The following is a 26,374-nucleotide window of genomic DNA, read 5'->3' as shown; positions in this document are numbered from 1 at the left end:
CCTCTCCCTCCCAAGAGCAGATATCTTGGCACCGATATAGTATCCCTTCTTTCTTTAAGTGTGTGCATATCTAAAACTTCCAATTGTTCCTTGTGCTTGTTATCATGTTTTCCTTTCCTTATTCTACTATTTTCTATATGCTGTCCTCCATCTTGACATTTCTTTGTGCAGTTAAGTTCTACTGCACTATCAGAAATGAACATTCCTTTCTTTAAAAAAAAAGATACGCACATTCCAAAATAAACCAGGCCTAAGCCATATCCCTGTTATGCCAGTCTACATTTTATACTCACATTACAGGATTTACATCTGTTTTTCTTTTCTCCTTGGGGCTGTGTATCTAAGCACAGAAAGAAGTCAAGCCTAGCCCTACAAAAATAATTTAGTTTTCTGGTTGATGTGAACTATGACAGTGGATTTAAAATAATTTAATTTTCTAATTTACATGAAGCATGAAATCTGAGAGTTTATCAAAATAAATTTGCTGCATGTAATACAGAGGTGTATTAAAGTTCAAATATACCTTGTCCATAAAATTGTCTCTGTCCATTTTCAAAGTTATGAAATTAGACCAGTGTGAGAGATTTCATTAGCAAGCACTTTCCTCAGTAAGACCATATTGCTATGATTGTACTGCTAAAAAAAGACAATTCACAGAATTTAAGCATCATTTACAGGTAGGCAGCTATCTTAACCAGCTCTACAACCCCCTCACTTTATGCAGTGATATCAGGATTGCTAAATTTTAGTTCTTAGGAACAATAATTATACAACGGTACATTATAAAGTCATGATTATATAATTTTGTTGGAATACTTTAGCTGTAACTGATTATTTCATTCTATTTTATTATGAAGCATTGTTCTAGAATGAACAGCATACCCATGTACATTATACACATTTGGGTATATTTACTGGCAAACTGTTCCCTAGAATACATAATAATAATAATTGTCACTTGCTAGTAATATATGAGTATACATTTAAATGGTTAATGCTTTATAGAATAGTTTAGTTCAATGTTTTTAGTACATTAGATGGAATAGTGTATTACATGACACTGACCACTGAACAGTTAAGTTCAGATCTTGAAGATGCCTATCATGTTTTATACCCCTTCTCCTGACTATCTTGACTATGTGTATACATAGATAGACAGATAGATAGGTAGATAGATGGATAGATAGATAGATACATAGATAGATAGATAGATAGATAGATAGATAGATAGATAGACAGATGGATAGATAGATAGATCCCTATCAGTTGATCGAGTTTTCAGAAACTCGAGATTCATATCATCAAGACAATATTATAGAATTTCTGAAAACCTGAAGCTTTGAATGGAGATCACAGTACTGTGAAGATCATGAAATTTATCATTTTCCTCAATGCGGTGAAATCTCAAAGTTGGTATATATAATTACTAGGGGGTGGGGGATGCAGCCCACACATGGGGATGCAGGGAAGCTTGCCCCCTGTAAAACCATATAAAAAGATAGACTTTTGTGGGGGGGGGTTTAATGTTCAAGTTTTCAGAAATGTGATCATGTTCTCTCACCAATATGAATTTCAAGTTTCTGAAAACTCGAGCAACTGACATATATCTAAATATAATATATATATATATATATATATATATATATATATATATATATATATATATACACACACACACACACACACACACACACACACACACACACACACACACACACACACACATAACATGGTGCTAGGATTAAATTAAATTTTCTTCATTGATAGGCTACACCAACTATTTCATTTTTGTTTTGATTTAATTAATTCAGTGGAAGTAATTTATGTCCCTTATGCTGTTTTACTCTTATCAGATTTAGGAAGGGAAAATTATCAATCCTATGTCACAAAAAGCCAGATTTACTCAGTATTGTCAATAGAAAACTTTCATTTCCAATGACAGTTAGTTCACTTTCATTAATCATATTAAAAGAAAGAAAGCCTTTATCCCAGTTGACTAATGTGTTACAATTTTCCCAGAAATTACTATTTATTCATGCACTTCAGTCTGCACTCGTAAAACATAAGTGCCACTTTTTCATTGTCTACGGAGCCACCAGTTCTTCACCGACATTTATTCAATGTTTGGTTTCAAATGTCTGCCGTACAGAAAGGGCACCAGAGAGCCCAAGCAAGATGGCTACTTAGGCTCAGCATTCTGGACAAAGAGTCAAGAGAAAAATCAACCAGTTCAATGTGAAAAAAAGAAACCTCACAGGATGGAGGACAAATAGAAAGGGCAGCAACAGCTGGTAGAGTTTTAAGAAGCACTACAGGAGGAACAGCTTTGTAAATTATTCCAAAAGCTGATGGCAGTTGCTGAGGTTGTAGGACTAACAAGGGAAGCAACAGACAACTGACAAAGGGAAGTGAATAAGCTGAAAGAAGTACTCCAGGACTTGGAAGAAGACAGATCAGCTCTGAGATCAAAGGTGCAGGAGCAAAGTAGAAGGCTGACTGAAACAGAAAAAAAATCTGCAATGGCAAACATGAAAAATGGATAACTTAGAAAATAGGTGCAGAAGAAACAATGTAAGGATACCAGGTGTGTCAGAGCATGTCCTGGATACAGAACTGGACAGAATGCTGATGGAATTGCTGGAAACAAGATTTCACTTCCCAGATTATAAGAACAAGTAATAGAAAGAATCCACAGATTTGATAGCATGAGAGGTGAAAGACAAGTACAGTCACAACACACATTAGTATGACTTCACAGCTATAAACTTAATGAAGAAGTCATGTTACAAACCAGAACACTTAAAGTGATACCTTTCAATTGCAGATTCATAAATCTAGGGGAGGATTATTCCAATTCACTCTATAAACTAAAAAAAGGGGTGGCTAACTTGATGGGCCCACTGAAAGCCTGGGAGAATTCCTGCATTTAACTACCTTGTTATCTTAATGACCATGATATCTTAATGGGAATATGGAAGAAAAATAGACACGGGTTACACAGAGAGAGAGAGAGAGAGAGAAGCACAAGCTTTTGTTACAGAGATTGTACAAAGTCAAAGATGGAGTAACAAACACAATGAAATAAATTCAAATATCCCAAAAGAAATGAACTGGCAGACAAACATGTGAAGGACCAGAGAGGAGATAGAATTGCAAACATCGCTGAGAAAATCTAACATAGATACGCCAGTGGGGAAAAAGAACCTAAAGAGGAAGCAAACAAAGACACACTGAGTGACACTGACAGGATAAGGGGGTCAGATAAGGTCCTGGGCATAACAGACCACAAAAATGGAGAAAGAACATGGAGAACATGTGAATTAAAATTCCCTGGAGCAAACTATCTATACCCTGAAAAGAGAAACAAACATTCTAGATCTGGTCCTCATCAACATGTCAAACAAGTGCACTTGCAACTGTTGGACCCTCATTAGTTCAAACTGATCACAAATCAGTCACCTTCGAGCTGACACTAACATTAGAACTCACAAAGGGTGAAATCAGACTAGAAAAATTCACCAAGGCAAACTATACCCTCCTAGGTAAAAGTATGAATGCCTTCCAAGCCCCACTCCAAGCTGAAAGTGGTAACTACGCTGGAGCTTACAGTAAAGCCCTGTACAATCACTTGCATAAGTGTATAAACTTAGCTGTACCAGATAGAATCAAAGCCAGAGCCCCAAGTAAAATCAAGCTGCCATGATGACTTTCCAACATCAACAAACTCTACAATAAATGCAAAACGTTGCTGTGCAAGAAAACAAAGACAAGAACCTAACAATGGAAAATCACCCACCTCAGCCTTAACAGGCAAATAAGACAACTTGTCAAATCCTCCAAGAGCAAGTACTGCCAAGGATAACCATAAGGCCTTTTACAGCTACGTATATAACCTAAAAGATAAGACCCAAGCATGTGTAGAACTGGTGGCCAATGGTATCACACACACTGACCCCACAGAGATAGCAAACCTGCTAGTGGACAGGTTTGGTGAAAATTTCACTTCCTTATTCCCTCCTAACTTACAACAGACTTTCCCCAAAACTCCCCCCCACCTTACATATCTGAAGGGCAGGTCCCCAAAGCCCTGTCCAAGACAAAGAACATGGCCTCTATTGGGACCAGATGACATTCCAGGCTGTCTTCTAAATAGGCTAAAACATGAACTAAGTACCTTTATCAATCATAACCTAACCACAGGCTTTGTTCCTGCAGAACAGAGAACAGCTACAATTATTCCCCTCCACAAAGGTGGCCTAGCAGCAGACCCAGGGAATTACAGACCTATAAGCCTGACCAGCCTCATCTGTAAGGCCATGGAACGTATCATTATCGACCTCACAAACAAAGACATAAGTGACCTCCAAACCCTAAATCCTACCCAATTCAGCTTCGTGAAGGGGACATCCTGCCTGTTAAATGTGGTGGATTTCTTTAAAAGTGTGACCAAGGTCATTGATGTGGGCAAATCTGTGCACACAACATAACTCGACTTGGCAAAGGTTTTTGACACAATCCCATATTCAGGCATTACTGATGAACTTAGCAAACTGAATGCAAACTCCTTTGTTATAAGATGGGTTGCTGGCTAGCTCACAAACCAGACACACACTATCAAAGAGGGTGATTCCACATCAACCAGCTGACCTGTTACCAGTGGGGTGCCACAGGGGTCAGTGCTGGGCCCCCTACTGTTTGGTATATACTTCTCAGAAGATCAGATCAAAACTAAAGGGTTGTGGCTGACCAAATTTGCAGATGGCTGCAAACTAGGTGTAATCGTTGAATCCCCAAATGATGTCAGTATATTCCAGGATGGTCTCACACAGACCAACAACTGGTGTATTAATCACGGTCTCAAACTTAATGCAAAGAAATGCATCTTCATTCCCTTCAGCACAAAGAATGTCTCTTCACACTATCAAATCAACAACAATACCCTAAGTACCTGTGAAGTGGTAAGGGACCTGGGATCACAGGTTGACTACAACCTTAACTTTGACCACCACATGTCTACTATTGTAAAGAAAGATTTCCACATAGCTCACTTAATACCTAAAGGCATCTTCTCAAGAGCAAAAGAGGTTATAACCCCCCTATACTCGGCACTTCTCCGGTCCATAATTGAGTATAATTCCCCATTCAGTATGGACCATACTGAGCACCTACAGAAATTAGAAAGGCGTCAGAGGTTTCTAACAAAGAAGATCAAGGGCTTCCAGCGTGTGCGTTGCACTCACCAACTAAAGTCGCTGTAACTACACTCCATATCATATAGACCTTTTACTTGAGACTTATGCCTGGCCTACAGAGCAACCCATGACTTAAACCTAATAAACTTACTGCATATTCATAAATCATATGGGTCTAGGGCTACCTGTTCCAGGGACTTAAATATGGCCTGTGACTTAAATAAGACTTTCTGAAGGGACAGATTTATCTCCCAGTGACTGCCATGTTTTTGGAGCAGGCTGCCAATTCATGTGAAACAGAACACCTCTATGACACTGTTCAAGAGGAACCTGGAGTAGTGAATAGGACAACGCAAATTCTCATGATAGCACCCACAACCTTCCTGGACATGGGCAGTCATCACTAAATACAATCCTGGGTATTGACTAGTACTAGGCTTAAAATGACCTCTGGGTTGATAGCCTAGTAATCGCCTATGATCCTATGAAAACAAAGGAAATATGAGGGGAATACCCCAAAATGTTCTGCCCTCTAAGAGTTTCACAGTTTGGATCTGCATACAGAGTATAGGGAGTCGTTGTAGTGATTTCTAGAGTCAGTGAATAAGATTAGATGTGGATCCTGTGATCTTAGATGTTTTCTAGAAGTGCAGTGTAGCAATAACAGAGTTTAATGCTAAGGTAGTTTAGAATGTTGTGTGCAATTTTCATTTGAGTACATTCAACATGTTGTACAGTTCAAGGCACTAGATCTGTGAAAGGGCTGAGCAGTGATGGGATTTAAGTGGTTGATTAATGGCAAATTTAGCTATTTTCTTCTAATATTTTCTACCTTACCTATGTTTGACTTTTGTAGGTTGGTTAATGTAGTGAAGGCATAAAGTAGAGTAGGTTAGAGGAGAGAGTGACTGACCTGTAGCTGAGCTTGGAGTGTTGAGGTTTGATATACACAGCATTTCAATTTCATGATAGTTTTAAAGATAACTGAGTTAATATGTTGATCGGATTTAAATTACCACTTTATAATTACATCTAGTAGTTTGGGTTGACTGACTTGCTCTATGGTTGTTTTGTCAGTTGCAGTTGCAATTAACTGTGGAGTGCTATTACTAGTGTACCAGTCATAAAGATCATTCATTTTGCTTTGTTAAGATTTGCTATTAATTGTGAGTCTGCAAGTCAAGCCTCTGGTTTGGATAAGGAGGTTTGAGTTTGTAGTTGTAGTTGAGTAAGGGCACTGGAAAAGCATATAAGGGGGAATCATTGACATATTGTACAATGTTTTCTTAATCAGCAATATTATGCATGCCACTAGTAAATATACTAAGTAAAAGTGAACAAAGGGTAGCTCTCTGGGAAACACCATTAGTAGTTGGAGAGAAGGTTAAGTAGAAATCCTTCCACTTTACAACATAGGATTTGTCAGAAGGGTAGCTTTCGAACCAGGTGAGTGCAGAATTTGCTATATCTAGTTTTGAAAGCCATTTAATTAGTAGGTGATGGGAGACAGTATCAAAGGGTTTAGAAAGGCCCAGTAATATGGCTACAGTCACTGTGTGAGACTTGAGGTGACTATGTATTGAGTTTAAGAAAGAAAGGAGAGCTGTGTCTGCACTGTTCCAGGCCAGAAGCCATGCTGACTTGGAGACAGATGATTATTATTAATTAAGTGTTCGAGAAGTTGTTTATTAATACATTTCCAATATCTCTGAGAGAAGAGTTAGGCACGCTATGGGTCTGAAATTAGAGACAGTATGGCCTGTTCCCCCTTTATGTATGAGAATGATATATGATTGTTTCCAAGTTAGGGGAACATACTGTTTATTTACAGATTTATTGAAGAGGCTAGATGTTGGGTATGCTATTGAGGTAACAGCTGCTCTCGGGTATTCAGGCAGCAGTAGGTGAGAAGTGAAAGTTGTTGGCTTTTGTTTCTTTAGAGGTTTCTGTATGTGCTCTGTACATACAGGTTTTACATCGAAGTGTCCGTGGCCTTCTTTATCGTTAAGACTGATGTTAGTGGGCTGTTATTGCAGTACTAATGAAGCAGCCATTTGTATGAGGTGGGAGTTAATTTGCAGACATTACTGTAGTTTGATTACTTTGGTAATGGGTTTTAGGATATTTTATTGCTTGATTTTGTATTTTATGATGTTATTCCAGAAATGTTTGGGGTTGGGGGGCGTGGCCAAGGATGAACACAGGATAGCAGCAGATTTCTTCAGCTCCACCAATTTCATTACACTGACAGGAATGAATTACTTAAAAAATTAATTTTTGAAGTAATTTTCTTTCTAAATACGTTTGTTTTATATAGTTCTTGAACTATATCTAAAAAAGAAAGGAAATCTTAACAATATTCCTGTCAGAAATCACTGTGGAAATTTTCCTGTCAGTTTATCAGTCTGAAATGAGTTCCAGTAAGACAAATTCTCAAGACTCCAGCATCAAGAAAGAACTTCAGTCTCTGATAATTATAATCCAGCAACTTACTGATAAAATGGATACTAAAATAGACACCTTCATAGAAAAAACTACAAAACAAATAGACCTGTTACATACAGACCTGCAACAACAGAAGAACCAGATGACAGGCATAGAAGAAGCTGTGAATGACATGGAAAATAGAATCCAAGAAGAGGAAATCAACATTGAGTTTCTGCTGAAACAAAATACACATTTACAAACAAAGCTGGATGACCTGGAAAATAGATCTAGGCGCAATAACATTAGGATTTTTGGACTGCCAGAAAATATTGAAGGTAACAATATTACTTCTTTTTAACAACTTGGCTCCTAAAACTTTAGACTTACCAGAAGCATTCTCTTTTGGTATCGAAAGAGCACATAGATCTATAGCTAATACTAACTCTAACAAAAAATATCCTAGATCAGTTATAGTTAGATTTCTATAATCTTTTGATAAAGAGATGGTTCTTAAATCTGCTTGGGCTAAAGCTCCTGTTAAGATTAATGAGACAACTGTGCGTTTTGACAATGACTATTCTTCCATGGTAATAGCTAAAAGAAAAGTTTTTCTGCCACTAATAAGGGAGCTTAAAAGCACAGTTTAAAACATACCTTCTGTTTCCTGCCAAGCTTAAAATCTTCCTTCCTGATGGTCCTAAGGTTTTCGATGATTTAGACTCTGCTTTACTGTTTGTCAAAGAAAAAAGGATTTTGGATAAAATAGAAGAAATGGAATGGGCTAGTTCTTCATTAAAGAGATTGGCAACTGAAGCTTTGTGGAAGACTTCAGAGAAGAAGAAGAGACTAAAAAACAAATGATTTGTTATATGTTTTTTCTCTCTCATCATTTTAGTTCATTATTAATCTTTTTGAATATAGTTCCTGCATTTCCAGAAAGCCACAAATATTTTGGAAAAGATTTAATCAAAGTTATTCTCTATGTGCAAAGAAATGTTTTGTTTCATAATCAGTCAAAATACCTGAAGATTTAATGGCAAGCTGTGATTCAATTTGTTTCTCTTTCTGAAAAGAAGTAAGGTTAGTAATTTGATACATTTTTTTATCTTTACCTTTTTTCCTTCTCTTTTATTATTTTCTTTGTTTAAACAATGACATTCTATTTAGATTATGTAGTGGGTAAAGGGTGGGGAGGGCAGGAGAGAACAGTAATGAAAATATCATTAATAGAATAATAACATATTTATTCCTTGTAAAAGTTTTTATAAGTTCTTCAAATGCTATTTCTAATTATACTTTCTTGATTATACTGCTTATGCCTGTTTGTAAATAATCTGTTATGCTTTAACTAATAATAATCAGAACTAAATAAGAGTAAATAATATGTTTTATTTTTAACTCTATTAATATAAACAGTAAGTAACATTCCATTGTATATACTTCTTACAGCTTTCTCTTACATTTTTTTATTTCTGCCTTACTCCCTTTTATTTTCTACTCTCTTTTTCTTTTATTTATTAATATATAGAAATGCTTTTGATTGTGTGGGCACAGTGAATAATAGGATTTGTATGAAAATTGAGTTGGGAGAAGAATGTTGAGTTTTATTGCTTGTTGGTAATTTTGGGCTTAATTTCACTTACATAGAGGCTGTAATGATCTGTGGAATACATTGTGAAGGTTTTGTCATGTTTAGATGCATTTACACTGCTAAATGAATGTTTGTCACTAGTTTTTAATAAGTTTCCCGCCAAAATGTTAAGAGAGACAATCTGAGATGTGGGCTGTCTCATGCACAGTATTCATGAGTTACTTCAGAAGCTTCAGCTCACAGAATTCTCACAGAGAAACTGAAAGCAGTTAGTATAACCTTTGACATAGTTATCACACTGACACACCACAGATTCAGGAAAATACTCTATTCATACAATATGTCATTTATAATGTTTTGTTTCATAACCAGTCAAAATATCTGAAGATTTAATGGCAAGCTGTGATTCAATTTGTTTCTCTTCCTGAAAAGAAGTAAGAGGCTGTAATGGTCTGTGGAATACATTGTGAAGGTTTTGTCATGTTTACATGCATTTACACTACTAAATGAATGTTTGTCACTAGTTTTTAATAAGTTTCCCACCAAAATGTTAAGAGAGACAATCTGAGATGTGGGCTGTCTCATGCACAGTGTCCATGAACTACTTCAAAAGCTTCAACTCACAGAATTCTCACAGAGAAACTGAAAGCAGTTAGTATAACCTTTGACATAGTTATCACACTGACACACCACAGATTCAGGAAAAATACTCTATTCATAAAATATGCCAGTTATAATGAGTCTAAATGATGTAGTTTCTTGTAGTAAGTAAATGTCTTATTTTAGAAGGCATAGAAAATGAAACATTTATTTAAATGTTTTTGAAAATCTACTTAACAGCAGCATAATAATCTGTGTTAAAAATTTGTACTCCAAACATATACTTTACTATAACTCATTTAATTCATCTGATTGACAAGCATAAATAATCTTATAACTCTATTCTGGAAGAAATGTCATGTGATATATTTTAAAGCAGTAGGTTAGCATGATTGTAAAATCTGGTTACTAAAATGTGTTTGCTGTGCATTATTTTCTATAAAGCAGACAGATTTATTCTAGGGACAGCAAGTAGGATAGTGCTCAACAAAGACACAACTCAGTGAGATCAGATATATATATATGTGTGTATGTGTGTGTGTGTGTGTGTGTGTGTGTGTGTGTGTGTGTGTGTGTGTGTGTGTGTGTGTGTATGTATGTGTATGTGTGTGCGTGAGTGTGATGGCTTTTTTTTTCTTTATATAATAATGCAAGTGTTTCTGAGAATCTGCATAACTATCCAATATGATTTATAATAATTTCTATGAATACAATATTTTACTCTATTGACAAAATGAATGTTTGCCACAAGTTTTAATAAGTTTCCCGCCAAAATGTTAAGGGAGACAATCTGGGATGTGGGCTGTCTCATGCACAGTGTCCATGAACTACTTCAAAAGCTTCAACTCACAGAATTCTCACAGAGAAACTGAAAGCAGTTAGTATAACCTCTGACCTAGTTATTATACTGACACACCACAGATTCAGGAAAAATACTCTATTCATAAAATGTCAGTTATAATGAGTTTAAATGATGTAGTTTCTTGTAGTAAGTAAATGTCTTATTTTAGAAGGCATAGAAAATGAAACATTTATTTAAATGTTTTTAAAAATCTACTTAACAGCAGCATAATAATCTGTGTTAAAACTTCTGTTCCAAACATATACTTTATTATAATTCATTTAATTCATCTGATTGACAAGCATAAACAATTTTATAATTCTATTCTGGAAGAAATGTCATGTGATATATTTTAAAGCAGTAGGTTAGCATGATTGTAAAATCTGGTTACTAAAATGTGTTTGCTGTGCATTATTTTCTATAAAGCAGACAGATTTATTCTAGGGACAGCAAGTAGGATAGTGCTCAACAAAGACATAACTCAGTGAGATCAGATATATATATATATATATATATATATATATATATATATATATATATATATATATATATGTGTGTGTGTGTGTGTGTGTGTGTGTGTGTGTGTGTATGTGTATGTGTGTGTGTATGTATGTGTGTGTGTCTGTGTGTATGTGTGTGATGGCTTTTTTTTTTAATAATGCAAGTGTTTCTGAGAATTTGCATAACTATGCAATATGATTTATAATAATTTTTATGAATACAATATTTTACTCTATTGACAATAATGAGTTTAAGTAAATGCTCATATACAAACAATTCAAGATTTTTTTTTTGGAAGCTGTTAATAGTATTCACATGACAGAAAATAGATGCATCTTAATATATGTAATGTCTGAATCATATTAGCCAAAATTTTTGATTTAAATGAATGTTAGAACCTAATTTTCTCTCCTCTTGATTTCTAACATCAAGATTATTTGAATGCTATTTGAATACAAGTGTTATATATTACATAGATCTATATAGTAGTATGAACAGTTTAAAAAAAAAAAAAGTTTATTTTAGTTTATATGATGCTGTTTTACCAAATGTGTGGTTTTGTCTTGATAGATAATTGAATTGAAAACTGTTAACCTCAGTTAAATATAACTAGTATTAAATTGATAAGGTGGTAGCTGAGGTACTGCTGCTTAGGGTAGGGGGTTAACTTGAGTAGTAAATGAAAAAATATATTATATTGCTCTTACTTGCTTCTTGCTTCTTGCCTGGATGGATTCTTGCTAAAATTCAAAGTCTGATTATATTTGCATTCACAGTCTGTTGCATACAGAAAGTTGCAGAATATACACTGATGGGAGAATATACTTTGCAGCACTTGTCTTTAAGAGCAGTAACCAATAACTTTTATAATAAATAAAACTGGACGAACGTTGCAGCTTAAAAGTACTGTTCCAACTTTACTTCTCATATAGTACAGATGATGTGAGAGATATAACATTTACCTCAGAACACCAAATGTGTTCCTACCATATCCCTAAACAACTGGATTTATACAGCTCTTTATATACTCTTTTTAAACATATTTTGGAGAATTGCTTATCCTGTAGAAACAATACTAAACTTCCTTGTTTAACAATGTCTTGTAAGAGACCAGCATTTCTGACAGTGTGAATATCCTGTAACAGTGTCCTGATGTCCATGTAGAAAAACATATTTTTGAGGAAACACATTGTCCTGTATTCTATTTGAATCTGTGTATAGAAACATGTGTTCTTATGTCAATGCTGATAAGCATATCCTGTTTTTTATGAAGAAAAACATATTTTTGAGAAAACACATTGTCAGAGATCAGCTTTTCTGACAGTGTGAACATCCTGTATTTTATTTGGATCTTTGTATAAAAAACATCTGTTATCCTGTTTTTCCATGCAGAATAACATGCCATTGTTCTTTAAGGGAAAAATGTCCATTCAGCAGATTCCTTTTCCAAGCCATGGTCATTTAGTATGACTGCTGATCACATATTACTTAAGCTTTGTTTCTGCATTTAAGCAAGCCTTTTCTTTCAGCATATTTACAACATAATTAATTTCAGATTTATATTCATAAAATCTAACAGTAAATACTACTCTAAGTTGGAGTTTTCAACTCCAGGCTGGATGCAAGGTTTAATCCTTACATTATTTTCACTTGTTCATTGTTATATGTATATAGTTTTGACATCCACAATATATTTTGTATACTCATTGTCACTACAAACAAAATTGAATCCTATACAAAATCCCATAAGAGATTTAATAAATACAGCTATATTTAAAGGTACACCTAAAAGAGGAGATGTAACATTATTTATCTTGTTATTTGTTATTTCGATCATAAGATTCTTGAGTTTTAAAAATGCCAAATGACATCTTTAAAAGGAATTTCTTTAAACATTAATGGATTGAATAATCCGTGTAAAAGGGCAAGCCTAATAAGATACATTAATTTACACAAGGCCAATCTAGTCTTCCTGCAAGAAACCCATCTCTTGAAAAAGATATTGATAAACTAGCCACTAATAAGTATACAGTATTGGTTAGTTCAGAGCACACTCAGAAAAAAGAGGAGTGGCTATTTTATGGAATAAAAGTATGCCCATTCCTAAAACCATTAAGTCTTTTCAGGATGACAAAGGAATGTTTTGTATGGTTACAATACAAATTAATGGGAAGACTTACACTTTAATTAATGTATACTGGATACCTGGAATTGGTATTAATACAGTGAAACATCATATTGATAAGATCATATCATTCTCTATAGGGGATATTATTTTAGCTGGTGATTTTAATTGTATACTACATGAAAGTGATACTACCACTATAAGGAAAAGAAGAATTACATCTAATGCAAAACATTTAAATGATTTTGCTAATTCTTATCATTTGAATGATATTAATAATCAGATAGATTCAAAATCATTACCATACACCTTTTTTTCTAACAGATACAAAACTTATTCAAAAATAGATATGGTCTTTATTTCTAACCAGATGGTAACAGATTTAATTAATTCCAAAATCATTTCATGTCCTATATCTGATCATAACTCAATTGTTTTTGAATTCATGGTAAAAAATACTCATAATGTTCAGATCAAAAGGATACCAGCATACTTAACTCAGCTAAAAGACTATAAAGAATATATACTTTCAGAAGTACAACATTTTCTAGACATAAATAATACTCCTGAAGTCTCCATTGTCTATGTTTGGGATGCCTTAAAATCATATCTATATGGACAAAGTATCAGATGGTATAATAATAAAAGGAAATCTTGGGATAAGGAATTGTTAGATATTCAAAGTAAATTAGACTCTTATAAACATAATAATAAAGAAAATATTATGGACAAGAAAGTTATTGAAGAAATAAACAAACTAAATGAGAAATACAAAGAAATTTTAACTCATAAAGTTAAAATAACTTTATAGTAATACAAGTTTTGTCTTATTCAATAAGCCCCAAATACTTACATAGACTTAAAAATAAAACAAAAGATTGAATAAACAAAACCATATCAAAGAAATCTTTTCTCTAAGGAAAAAGAAGAATGTTTCTAGTATACCAGAAATACTGGATGAATTTAGAAATCACTTTCACAAGATTAACCATAACAACGTTAACATGGAACCTAAAGATAAAATAAAGGAGTTTATAACCACAAACATGAATAAAAAGCTTAATAAACAACAGATTAAACTATTGGACAAGAGTATTTCCTATACAGAAGTTATTACACAAATAAATAAGCTTAAATCAAACAAAGCACCGGGTAATGATGGTATTATACCAGAGATATATAAAATCCTTTCTAAAACTACATATTCATTAATACATAAGGTTTTTATTTTGGCCCAAACTAAGTTAATAACCCCCCCCCCATCTTGGCAATATACATTTATTTCACCAATTTTAAAACCTAATAAAGATCCAACTAGATGTTCTTCATATCGACCCATCTCATTACTTAATGTTGATTATAAAATGTTTATGAGTATTTTTGCTGATAGATTGAAGACAATCATCCCCAGCATTATAGATATAGATCAGACGGGCTTCATTGTAAATAGAAATACTTTTGATAATATAAGTAGATCTTTAACATTAATTGATTTTGCAAATAGGAAAAAGAAAGATTTAACACTTATTAGTCTTGATATAGGTTCAGCATTTGATTCAGTAAGTTGGGACTATCTGTTTACCTTACTGAAATGCACAAACTTCTCTGATGCATTTGTAAATTTAATTGAGCATTTATACAAAGGAACGCTGGCTTATATTAAGGTAGGAACATATGTTTCAAAAAAAAAAATACCCATTCTTAAAGATACAAAGCAAGGATGTCCACTTTCTCCACTATTATTCACTTTAGTAATGGAGCCTTGGGCTAATTTGATTAGAAACAGTACTGACATAGAGGGTTTTGAAATAGACGAAAATACAACATCAAAAATTCAACTTTTTGCAGATGATGTTCTAATTACATCAGCAGGATCTAATTCTTCTATGCAGTCTTTATTTGATAAAATGATGAATTTTAAAAGTATTTCTGGTTTAATATTCAATGAAGAAAAAACTAAAATACTACCTATATATACACGAAAAATATTCTCATTAGTGATTTTACTAAATATGTACCCAATTCAGGTCAGATAACTTATTTAGGTATAATACTATCTAAAGATATTAAATCTATTATATATAATAACTATAATACCTGTTTTCTTAATATACAAAATCTTTTTAATACCTGGAATAATATGTTTTTTACTATGGAGGAGAGACTTACAATTATTAAAATGATAATATTCCCCAAGATTTTATACTTAATACAATCAATAATACTTTCACCTACAAAAATAATTATCAAGAAACTGAATACACTAATGTTAAATTTCTTATGTGCACCTAATAGACCTAGGATTGCATTAAAGAAACATACTAATAGCTGGTCTCAAGGGGGTATTTCTTTTCCAGACTTTAATTTATATATTATCTCTTCTATTATAAAAGTTATTACTTTATTAATAGATCAGTCATATATCGCAAAATGGAAAGATTATTGGGAGCTAATTAGTATGCACTTCATGAAAATCTCCTTAACACATAAAAATATGATTGTAAATAACTCCATGTTGTGGTTGCTAAAGGAATTTTGTACTTCACCTATTACACCTAAACATATGGTTTGTTACCCATTAAATATTATTATTAGTTATCGTAACTTTATATTCATGCACCCTAAGTATAGGGAATGGATAAAAACTTGAAGGCAAGAAAAATGTACATAAAGTCTCCCGGGTACTTCAATTGTAAGGCGAAGGGAGTGGTTTACCTTGGGTTGTGCCAGTATTGCCAAAGTTTTTACATAGGTAAAACAGAGAGGACATTGTCAAAAAGAATATATGAGCACCTCTACGATATCAGCAAAGGGAAAGAAACGAATGCATTTTTTAAGCATTCATTGACTTGTGATGGAATGGAGTTAAAGTTTATAGTGTTAGAACAGGCACACATTAACCCCAGAGGAGGTGACTGGGAGACATCCTTAGAGTATAAAGAACTGCTCTGGCAGGTAAGATTAGAAGCAGCTAAGCCCCCTGGCCTTAATGGAGCTATTAGTATTGCAAGTTTGCTAAGAATTAGAAGAGCAAAGTTATAATATAACAAAAAAGTAGAATAAACAAAGATTAGAAGCAGCTAAGCCCCCTGGCTTTAATGGAGCTATTAGTATTGCAAGTTTGCTAAGAAGTAGAAGAGCAAAGTTATAATATAACAAAAAAGTAGAATGAGCAATGTTCTAAATAGACCACAAGGGACATGTGTCAGGGTAGGGGTCTCACAGGTTTTAACAATATATGACATTAGGTATAGTAGTTTTTATGGCTTGGAGAGGTATATAACAACAGTATACAACACTTGGTGTTATTAGGAAGATCTTGTTAAAGCTCAAAAACCCAAAGAAATAAATGCAGGATGCACAATATGTAAGAGATGTAGACAGATGTAAATGATTGTGTACTATAAAGTTTTAGTTAGGTAGTTTTTAGCATGTTGTAGTTATGAAGTATTGAAGAATTTTGACATTCCAACTAACAGCTATTGCAGCTGTTAGTAGGTTTAATAGTTTTGAAAAGTTTTTTAACATGTACTTTTTAATATGCATTTTTAAATGTCAATAATGGTTAAATATACTTATAAAAGATAATGTTTTTGTATCCCATAGTAGAGTGGAATAAGAGATGGTGTATTATAACATTGTAGTAAAATTAACATCATCAATTTGTGACAATGTTATAAGGGACTCTATCTTTTTAATTTTAATTATAAATGCAATAATAGATTAATTGAATATCAATTAAATAATTGAGATCTGGTAAGGGTAGTATAAATGAACCCACCAAACTATGTAATGAATGTCTTGAGAAAGCCTGGGAGGGCCCGGGTGAAAGCGCTTGATGATATACTACACTTTGGATGTGTTCTATGTGTTTTTAACGCTGTGCTGGTGAAGCTGTAAAATAAATAACTTTCGTTTTGCACTTTGTTCGTAATCCTTGTATCCTGACAATTAGAATGAGAACAACTAGAAAAACATCATATTATATTGTATGGGATAATTTACAAAATTTGTTAAAAAAATTCTAATTTCAATAGCACGGTATTTTAGTTTAATTAATTGATCTGATTGTAGTGGATGTCTTTGTAAATACTTTAGTTGTTTTGTTGAATATTATAATAATACCTATTTTTAATTACTTGTATAAAATTGTTATGATATTTCTCTTATATGTTAAAACAATAAACCTGTTTTGAAAAAAAAAAAAGAAATGTTTGGGGTTCTGGTAATTTGATGACTATAGGTTGTGGTGAAAGTTTTTCTTTCAAACCCATATTAAGTTTTTAACTTTATCAAAGTAAAATAATGTAACAGCTATTTGTGTCTGTAGAACAAACAATCACTAAAAACCTAACAAAAAGCAAAAAAAAACACTTTTTTGTCAACTCTTATAGATCTAGCTATCAATTCAACTTGATATCAAAGATTGAAATGAATAGAAATGTATTAATTACATCAGAAAACTGAAAGTGCAGCATTGTAAATATAATGATAAGAATAAACAACGAATTGATCACCCAGCCACAAAATGCAACAAATGCTTTGTAGAGATAATTTTGTGCATTCTCCACAATAAGATGACATATGTCAGAGCACTATAGAAATAAGGGGAGACACCCCTTATATAACTATAGATATGATGAAGGCTGCAAAAGGTAATACTAAAAAGTCAATTACTGTGGGATCAGACAGCATATATATAGTGGATTCCTAGCCATCCATCCATACATACATTTTCCAGTAGCCTATTTTATTGTCTATAGGGTTATGGGGATACCTGGCCCTTCCTGTAACATACAGAATCAAGGAAAACATTACTAAGCCCCTATCAGTTGTGCTGCACACAAGTTTAGTTCTCTCTCTGAATCAATTGTTTCATTGACTGCTTCTGCAAGTGATCTAGCCTGAAAACAGTAACAATGTATAACAAATGGTACCAAACATGACTATCATTCTTGAGGTTTTTTAAAAAATAAAAGCTTTATAATTATTCCTGACATGTACCTTGCATTCTTCTCCCTGTAACACATATTTTTTGTAATAAAGAAAATGCATTGTTATTCTCTGAATTTTATTATATCAAAGCGATCTCACACTGAGCATCATATTAGAATAAAAGATAATTTAACACTGCATATTGTCACATAAATTTAAAAGACATCATGCCGTTTGGTTAGTTTCATCCAAACATACAGCTATATTTGTTTATACTTAGGAAAGAGTCCTATCACCTACATCTGTTGTTATTAGAAGACGCTGTCCTACACTGTAGACTGATTCTATGCATTCAGACTGGGAGCTTGTTATCACCATGAGAGGAAACTGTGTCATGTTAAGGGGGAAAAAAAGAAATGCCATTGGTACTGCAGGTCTTCCTCAAAAGGTTGCATCTTCAACAAAATGTGGAATGTATTTATCTATTCACCAGATAGCTACATCAAAGCCATTCTCCCAGGCAATGCAATGTATTGCAGATTCACAAGTGACAGCAGATATAAAAAGGAATAACCCTGCTGAAAAAATATGTATGCCTTAGAAGCAATTTCTGTTTTATATACTGAATGCACAAGAACTAAAACACAAATCTCACAGTCAAAGCATAAGCAGAAATAACTGTCACTAAAATTTGCATCACTTTTCTCTATATACCATCACTCTACCAGGTTTTCATTGCAAACTATGCAGTATAACTAAGTTTCACATCATTAACATTTCACAATGCCTCCAACTGAAAGCATGTGTTGCATGGCTGTTTACATTACAGAAACTAAAACTACCAAAACTCTGGAGAAAGAAGGCAAACAAGAGCTAGCAACATGTACTGTGAATGACTGCAAGTTGATTATATTTGGCAAGTTCCCACAGAAATCATTTTAATTTTATAGCATATTTATTAGGGAATAATGCAAAGAACATTAGACATAGTAAATTTTGTTTATATTTGGTCACACTGCTTTGTCATTTCAAATGCCTGTCTGCCCACTTCCTGTATGTTTTATATAATTAATGCTTGTAATTAGATAATTATCTGTGTCTGGAAGACACATGGCAGACTCATTCCTGCATACCACTGTATTTGTGCTTCAAGCATGCAAGTGTCATTTACCCAGTTACTCCAGTAAAATAGTAATTTAAACTTAAATTTTTGTTTCAACAGATATAAAGAGGGTATTTTAAACATATGCATTTCTTTATCATTTGAAAAACAGACAACTGAGCTGGGACATAGACCCTTTTGATTCATGAGTCTGGCTCCCCCAAAAGCTATATATATATGTATATATATATATATATATATATATATATATATATACATACACACACACAATTAAGGACATTTTACAGAGATACAGACATTTTTACTTATCATGTAATATTGTAATATTATGCCTTTGCTATACTGTTCTCTTACTGAACATAGCTGTAAATGTTTAATATTGTATTCTCCTTCTATTTTATTACACATTTCTGTGTTACCATGTCTTAAGTTATTTGTATTATTAGCTTTTCTGTGGGAACTCACAAAATCTAATCAACTTGCCGAATGTTTGATGCTATTTTGAGTGAGGAATGTTCAACGATTCAGTCATGCAGTCAAGGTTCTGCTCAAACACAAAAAATGGTAATTTCATAGAATATATGCAATAGCTTACTTTAGGCATATTAGTGCAGATATATTTTCACTTTCTAGGTGGTTGAAATAAATCAGTTATCTTTTATTCTCTCTTCTCAGCAAGTCATTGGTTAGTCTATTTTTACTTCACAAACACACTATAAAGCTAAATTTTCCTTGTAAAATTTGTAGTAAGACAAAACATTTTGCTTTATGCTTCATTTCTGTTTTTTACACTTGAGCAATTGCAGTGAGAAACATAGCACAAATCTAGTTTAAATATAAATGCAATCCTTTATTTTTGAGAAAAAAAGTGAAAAAGTATCAGCATAAAACTAGTGTGTAGGTATTGACTGTACTAGAGGTGATATTTCAGGTCTTGAAATTTCACTAGGAAGTCTAAAACTCGGCTATTTCTCTTCAATGGAACCAGTATTACATTTGTAAAGGCTACACATTTCCAGCACCAAGAACTGAAAAATTTTCTGAGTGCACAAACAGGACCCCAGTATTACATGATAAACATCACATAAATAGCATGGCAAATGTTATTATGTGCATGCAAATGGACACAGACAATCAGGGTGACTTGAATGTGATCTGAGACGAAGAACAAATATTTTAAGGTGATCAACAGCAGCAAAAAAGTTACGTCATTTTGTAGCATGTCTGCATTTGTCCTAACCTGTTCAAGTGTAAATATGAAAAATATAAAAGCTGCATATTTTGCATTAAAACATCATTTTGAGCTAAGAAAAGTTCCATCAGACATAACACTCGGATTGTTTCAGCCCTGCTTTATATACAGTGCAATGAAATCTTACCTATTATATATCGTATGAGGAATGAAAGCTGGAAAGTGTGCCTCTACTTATGATACACAGGCAGATCATAAATAAGAAGCAGCAAAGAAGTTCACCAGTGGCCGTCGCATACCGTGTCCTTTTCCAGTCTATAAAGCAGAAGAAGCCTAAGTGACCCACTCTGACATAGTACTTGATTTATGCTTATTGCTTGGTTCTAGTCACAAGCCTTCATTTCTCATTGAAAGCCTCAGGCAAGCTGTAGTATATAGCACTGACTTAATTTTCTTGCTGACACGCACTTTCTTACTGTCCATGTATGGTATGTCTCACATTTTGGGAGATCCTGTTACAAAGTCCTTGTAAAAAAAGAAAAAAAAGATGGCATGAGGTTTTGTTTCTGCTCTGGAAACTCCTTTCTTGCATAGCAGGCTAATAATTGAAATTATAGGTATTACTGACACTGCATTTTGTAATTTCAAATGCTGGTTTGCCTACTCTGTTGAACTTCTTTAAAAACTCATTTTATCCCATAAAGAAATGATACAGCAGTTTGATAAAGAGAAATTTTCATTGCATTTATGCTCTAATAAAATATAGCTCATATCTCAAGAAATTAAGTTTTTTCTTTGTACCTATACTATGGAAAAGATTTAGCTGTGACATGACTAATTGGCTGATTTGTGTTCCATCAGGGATGTTGCAAACTGCTACTGATCTTACTTAAAATGCACAAAGCATTATGCTATCTTATGTGATAGTCAACCTTCCAACAGAAATGTGTGACTCAGCTGCACATTTAGTTATACACGCACCAAAGTATATCACTATCTTAAAAAAATACACCTAGGATCTATACTGTACCTTGGGTTGTCTGAGAAATAATCACAAAAGTAACAGTAATAGCATTACTTTTGTGATCAGACCTCAGTCCCAGCTTTGGCTGCAGGGGTTGGGGGAGAGGTGCTTACAGGAAGTTCCAATGGTCTTAGTCAAATTCCATCTTAAAGGACAATACAGGATTCTGTTATTAAATGCTCACTTTCTCTGTCCTTTTTCTCCCTATTTACAGTCCCTGCTATGAATAAACAACAATACAGAATTTAAAACATTGTAAATTGACTGTTTCTGTCCACTAGAACAGTACTTTACCATACTGGGGTGGTTTCACTTTCAAAAAGCTTTTATCCCACCCTGGAAAAGTTTGCTGCAGACTCCAATTCATTCATGTCAAGGCCAATGAATACAGGCAGTTTTCTGGCCAATTTCCTCCCCAAACTGACATCACCATGACCGTTCTAAAACCCCACACATGCTGTGATGTCACAGCTCCCTGGTCCTTGCCCTACTCATACAGAAAGTAAAGGCTACAACAAGGAAACAGCACTAGTCAAGTCTCCTGCTCTGAGCTGTCAGTCACAGCAGGTAACAGCTCAAATTACCCTTAGCACTTTGACAGCTAGGGAACTTAGCTATGAAGGTGGATGGGCAGAAATAGTACAATTCAGGCTTCACAAAAGACTGCAATTTAGCCATTCTAAAATGAAACAGCAGTAAAAAGCACTTTGAAAGTCTGTTATGTGGCATTCGCACTGTTTTGTATTTTATGTAGTCATTAAATGGCATGAAATTTTACTTAAATCAAACTGACTGAAAGACAGCAGTGTATGCATGTAAAATCAATGCAGTGGGAGAGGCTTTAGGAAGAAGGAAGGCTGTGTGATGTAATTTTTTTACAGACAAGCACTGCATTGTGAGATACCTAGAGGCAGACTAAACAATCGGGATGACTTCAAGATGCTAGACCCCATGTGGGCAGAGTCAGAAATTTCATATAAAAAGATTTAAAAACCTATAAATAGTCCCAGAGTGGTGTTAACATGTAGAAAACACCAAACCATGATGAAATAAACATGTTTATTTTACTCTGTGGTTGTGCTTCTCCTTTAAATTGCAGTTGTACTCACAACAGCTCTCACAGAGTCATTCATTAGTTTCACCTGTGCTTTTTATCCTCAGAGAAAAGTAGCCTTTCAGGAATTTTATGACCTCAGTTGCTACTACCATACATGAAAGCATATGATCAGTGCAAAACTAAAACTTTAGTAAACATAATTTTCTATTCATTTTATATTTTATTTTGTGTTTATTTCTGAATGCTAGCTAAGTACTTTGATGTTACACATGACTGCCAATTGCTCTGTAGAAAGCATCAGAATGCTGCAAGTTTCAAACAGTAGTAGAAGCAACCTTCTTTTTTTCATGTTTTGTTTTTTGATCTCTGAATACTACAAAGTGTATTGGTTTTCTGACCTGCTGTAAAAAACATGTGTGATGCAAGCAATAGATTAACTTTGAACAATGAAGGCCAAAACGTACTGCCATAATTGGGGCTGTACATTACAGCAACCTGTGATAGTTTTACATACTAACTGTGAGATTTCTTTACTATGGGTTAAGGGAAATACGTCAAAAGACTGCTAAGATTTAGTATGAATTCATTAAACTATAATCTTTTTGCTATATTGCTCACAGTTACACTATGCAGAACAAATAAAGGAAATAAAGAGCTGCACAGTTAAGATAAGTTTTTTGATGGGTTCATTAAAAAGTAAACATTGATGGTCTTGACTAACTACCCTCACCAAAAACACACACATGAATGTAATAACCTTATTGTTTCCAAGTGATCGGGGACCGAAAGCTTTGACAGGAACTGAATGTTGTGAATTGTGTTCACTAGAGGGAATGATGACAGAACTGTGTAAAGTAAAATAAAACCAGGGTAGGGTTGATGATGATGTGGTAAGTGGATGTGACAACTGGGAGGTATCAGGACAAGTTTCTTTCAGTCAGAATTTTAGACTCTGGGATAGTCCCTCTACGGTGATCTGTGTAGGCCAGGGTATTCATACCCTGGATTCTCCTGGTAAGGAACCTTTGAGGGCATTCCAACTGTTGCAAGTGCCTGGCTAGGTACATGCCAAAGCGGGCATTGTACTCAAAGATAGGTCTGATAAAGGCTGAGTAGAGTGATACTGTCACTTCCTTGGGCCTGGGTGTCATACCCTTGCTTATGAGCTGGATGATATAAAAGGATTTTCTTACTATCTGGCTATCTGTTGGTCAAATGCCAGATTACTATCTACATATATTTCCAGATCCCTAACTATCGGGTCAATTCATAGGGTGTTTTATCAATGAAGTAATTAGCTTGGGTGGATGCCTTCCCAAAGGACACTATAATGCTTTTCTTTGCACTGAGTTTTAATCAGTGACTTGTGCACTAGTCATTCATTTGTGTTACACCTTCTTGTATAATGTTGGTGCCATGGGAGAATCTATGATAGCTCCCATTTTACAGTCATCTGTGAAGTTGGTGAGCCAGAGGCCTTTGATATTAGCATTGACTTCTGAGAAGTATATGCCAAACAAAACTGATCCCAACACAGACCCCTGGGGTACGCAGCTGGTAACTGGTCTCTTGGTGGAGGTGGTCTCACTAATCCTGACTTCTTGGATGCTATCTGTGAGACAGCTGACAGTCCAGTGAGTTATGCATGGATTTATGCCTAGTTCTGAGAATTTGTCACAAATACCTGAGTACATTATTGTATTGAATGCCTTGGCTTCATCAAGGTAGAGGGATATACACCATTTTCCCCATATCCATAGCCATGGTGACCCTCTTAAAGTAGTCTACCAGGTTAAATAGGCAAGACATTTCCCTTAACAATGCCAAACTGGGATGGGTCCAGTATCTCTAGGTTTCCAATGTCCTTGTTGATCATTTTCATGATAATTTGTTCCATGGCTTTGCATATTAGAGTTGACAGACTGATGGGTCTGTAGTTTCCAGGGTCAGTTGATAGTCCACCCTTATGAAGAGGGATGGCCATTAGAGCCCTCTATTCATCTGGCATGTAACCTGTTTTGAGGATGTAATTGCAGAGTACCTCAAGTGGTCCTGCTAATTCATATTTTAGGCTATTTAGGAGGCAACCAGAGATATTGTTGAGGCCCATTAAAATAGTGTTTTGGCCTCAGTGAGCACCTCCAGGACCTATTCCTTGTTGGTAGTTGGGAGGAATATGCTACAATGAATTTTACAGAGGGTAGTGGGGGGTGAAGTTAGAGCTAAACTTATCAGCCAATAGATTTGCTATGTCACAGTGGTCAGTGAAAGTTGTGCCATTTACCACTAGTTCTGCACACTGTTAAGTATCACCTTTAAGATTACTGACATAGCCTTGTGATTGTCCTTAGCCTGGGAGGCTATCCTGATCTCATAACTGGCCTTGCTGGGCTTTGTTAGACATCTTAGTTTATTATTTAGTTGAATCAGAGAGGTCTTGTTTGTATGAGAGCTGCTCTTTCGGATTTTGGACATGACTTTTTTCTTTTGTTATATAGATAAGGCTTCTACCAGTGTATTTTGGGTGTTATATCTGGGAGTACTTCTGGTAGATACAGCACCTCAATGCAGCAATTTACATGCTTGTACAGGGTTTCTGTAAATTATTCTGCATAATTAGCTGTGTTGCCGAGGCTTAGGGAGCAGTGAATTTTGACAAACTGTCACTTAATAGGATGCAGTTTGCTTTAGTATAGTTCCTAACTGTTATGGGTTTATTTGGGTTTTCTGGGTTGAATTTTATTTTGAGAGAGACAGCTTTGTAATCCGACTTCACCAGTGATGACATGACATGGTGGGGGGGTGCAATGCTCTCCCATGTTGGCGAGTACTAGGACCAATATAGATAATGGGTGGAGAGTGCACTATCTGGTTCAGGGTGTTTGTGTTGATGAAGTCCAGGCAACGCTGTGCCTGTGAGTTAGAGGCAGTGTACATTTCCCGGCATATAGGTGGGTAGTTAAAGTCTCCCATGAACAGGGTATTCAGTTGGATGGTAAGTGCCTTTAGTATGTCTAGGTATGAACTGTGAGCTTTGTGGGTCATAGAAGGAGACCTGTAGCTGGCCAGTAGATGGTAGGGACCCTTGTCTATGGAGACTTAGATGTGAATGAACTCCAGGGCATCATCCTGTTGAACCAACCTATAGTTGCATTTACAGCTAACATAGATTGAGACACATTCACTTTTAGTTTCTGTCTGTGTGCTATTGATCTAAATGTGTAAAAGGCACTGTAGCCTTCAACTGCCAGAATATTTTCTTCAGCTTTAAACCAAGTCTTGGTAGCAGCACAGATGTCTACATTCTCCAGAGTGAGGAGAGCTTGTAGAGCGAGGATTTTCTTGTTTAGGCTCCTAGCATTGAGCAGTAATACTTTAAGGTTGCTTTTTTTTTTTTTTTTGGCTACATTGGTAGTTTTATTATTTTGACATCGTCTAAAAAGGCTGTAAGGGGATGGATACAGTTTTAGTCAATATCCAACAGCACAAGGGGGACAGGTGCAGACCATCTTTGGCAAAGCAAAGTGGTCTGTTAATCATGTCTTCCTATGCTGATAGATATTGTATCTCCCTGGAGTGACTCCAGTAACTAAGCCAATTATTAAAATCAGTCATTTTCTGTTCATACAGTGGCATCATCCTTAGTGAAGGTAGAATGATGTTCAATGCATGACACATACCTGTCTGTGACACATATTCAAATAGATCCATAATGTCTCTTTTCATATAGTTCAGTGAGGTATGCCTCAGGTCATTTACACCCACA

General features: G+C 34.6%; 1 protein-coding gene across 1 annotated transcript in view; it reads right to left on the bottom strand.

The window, feature by feature from the left end:
* CTXN3 (cortexin 3) overlaps positions 1-20,966 on the bottom strand; it is a 417,629-nt gene extending 396,663 nt beyond the window's left edge. Inside the window, exon 1 of the mRNA XM_044060799.1 lies at positions 20,715-20,966. The gene's annotated coding sequence lies outside the window, so the exon portion shown is untranslated. The remainder of the gene's footprint in view (positions 1-20,714) is intronic.
* Between the last annotated feature and the right edge of the window lie 5,408 nt (positions 20,967-26,374).

The sequence above is a fragment of the Protopterus annectens genome, chromosome 2.part0 (genome assembly GCF_019279795.1).
Source record: "Protopterus annectens isolate FY-2018-M chromosome 2.part0, PAN1.0, whole genome shotgun sequence".
NCBI lineage: Eukaryota > Metazoa > Chordata > Ceratodontiformes > Protopteridae > Protopterus > Protopterus annectens.
This window is presented reverse-complemented; position numbering and strand designations above follow the sequence as displayed.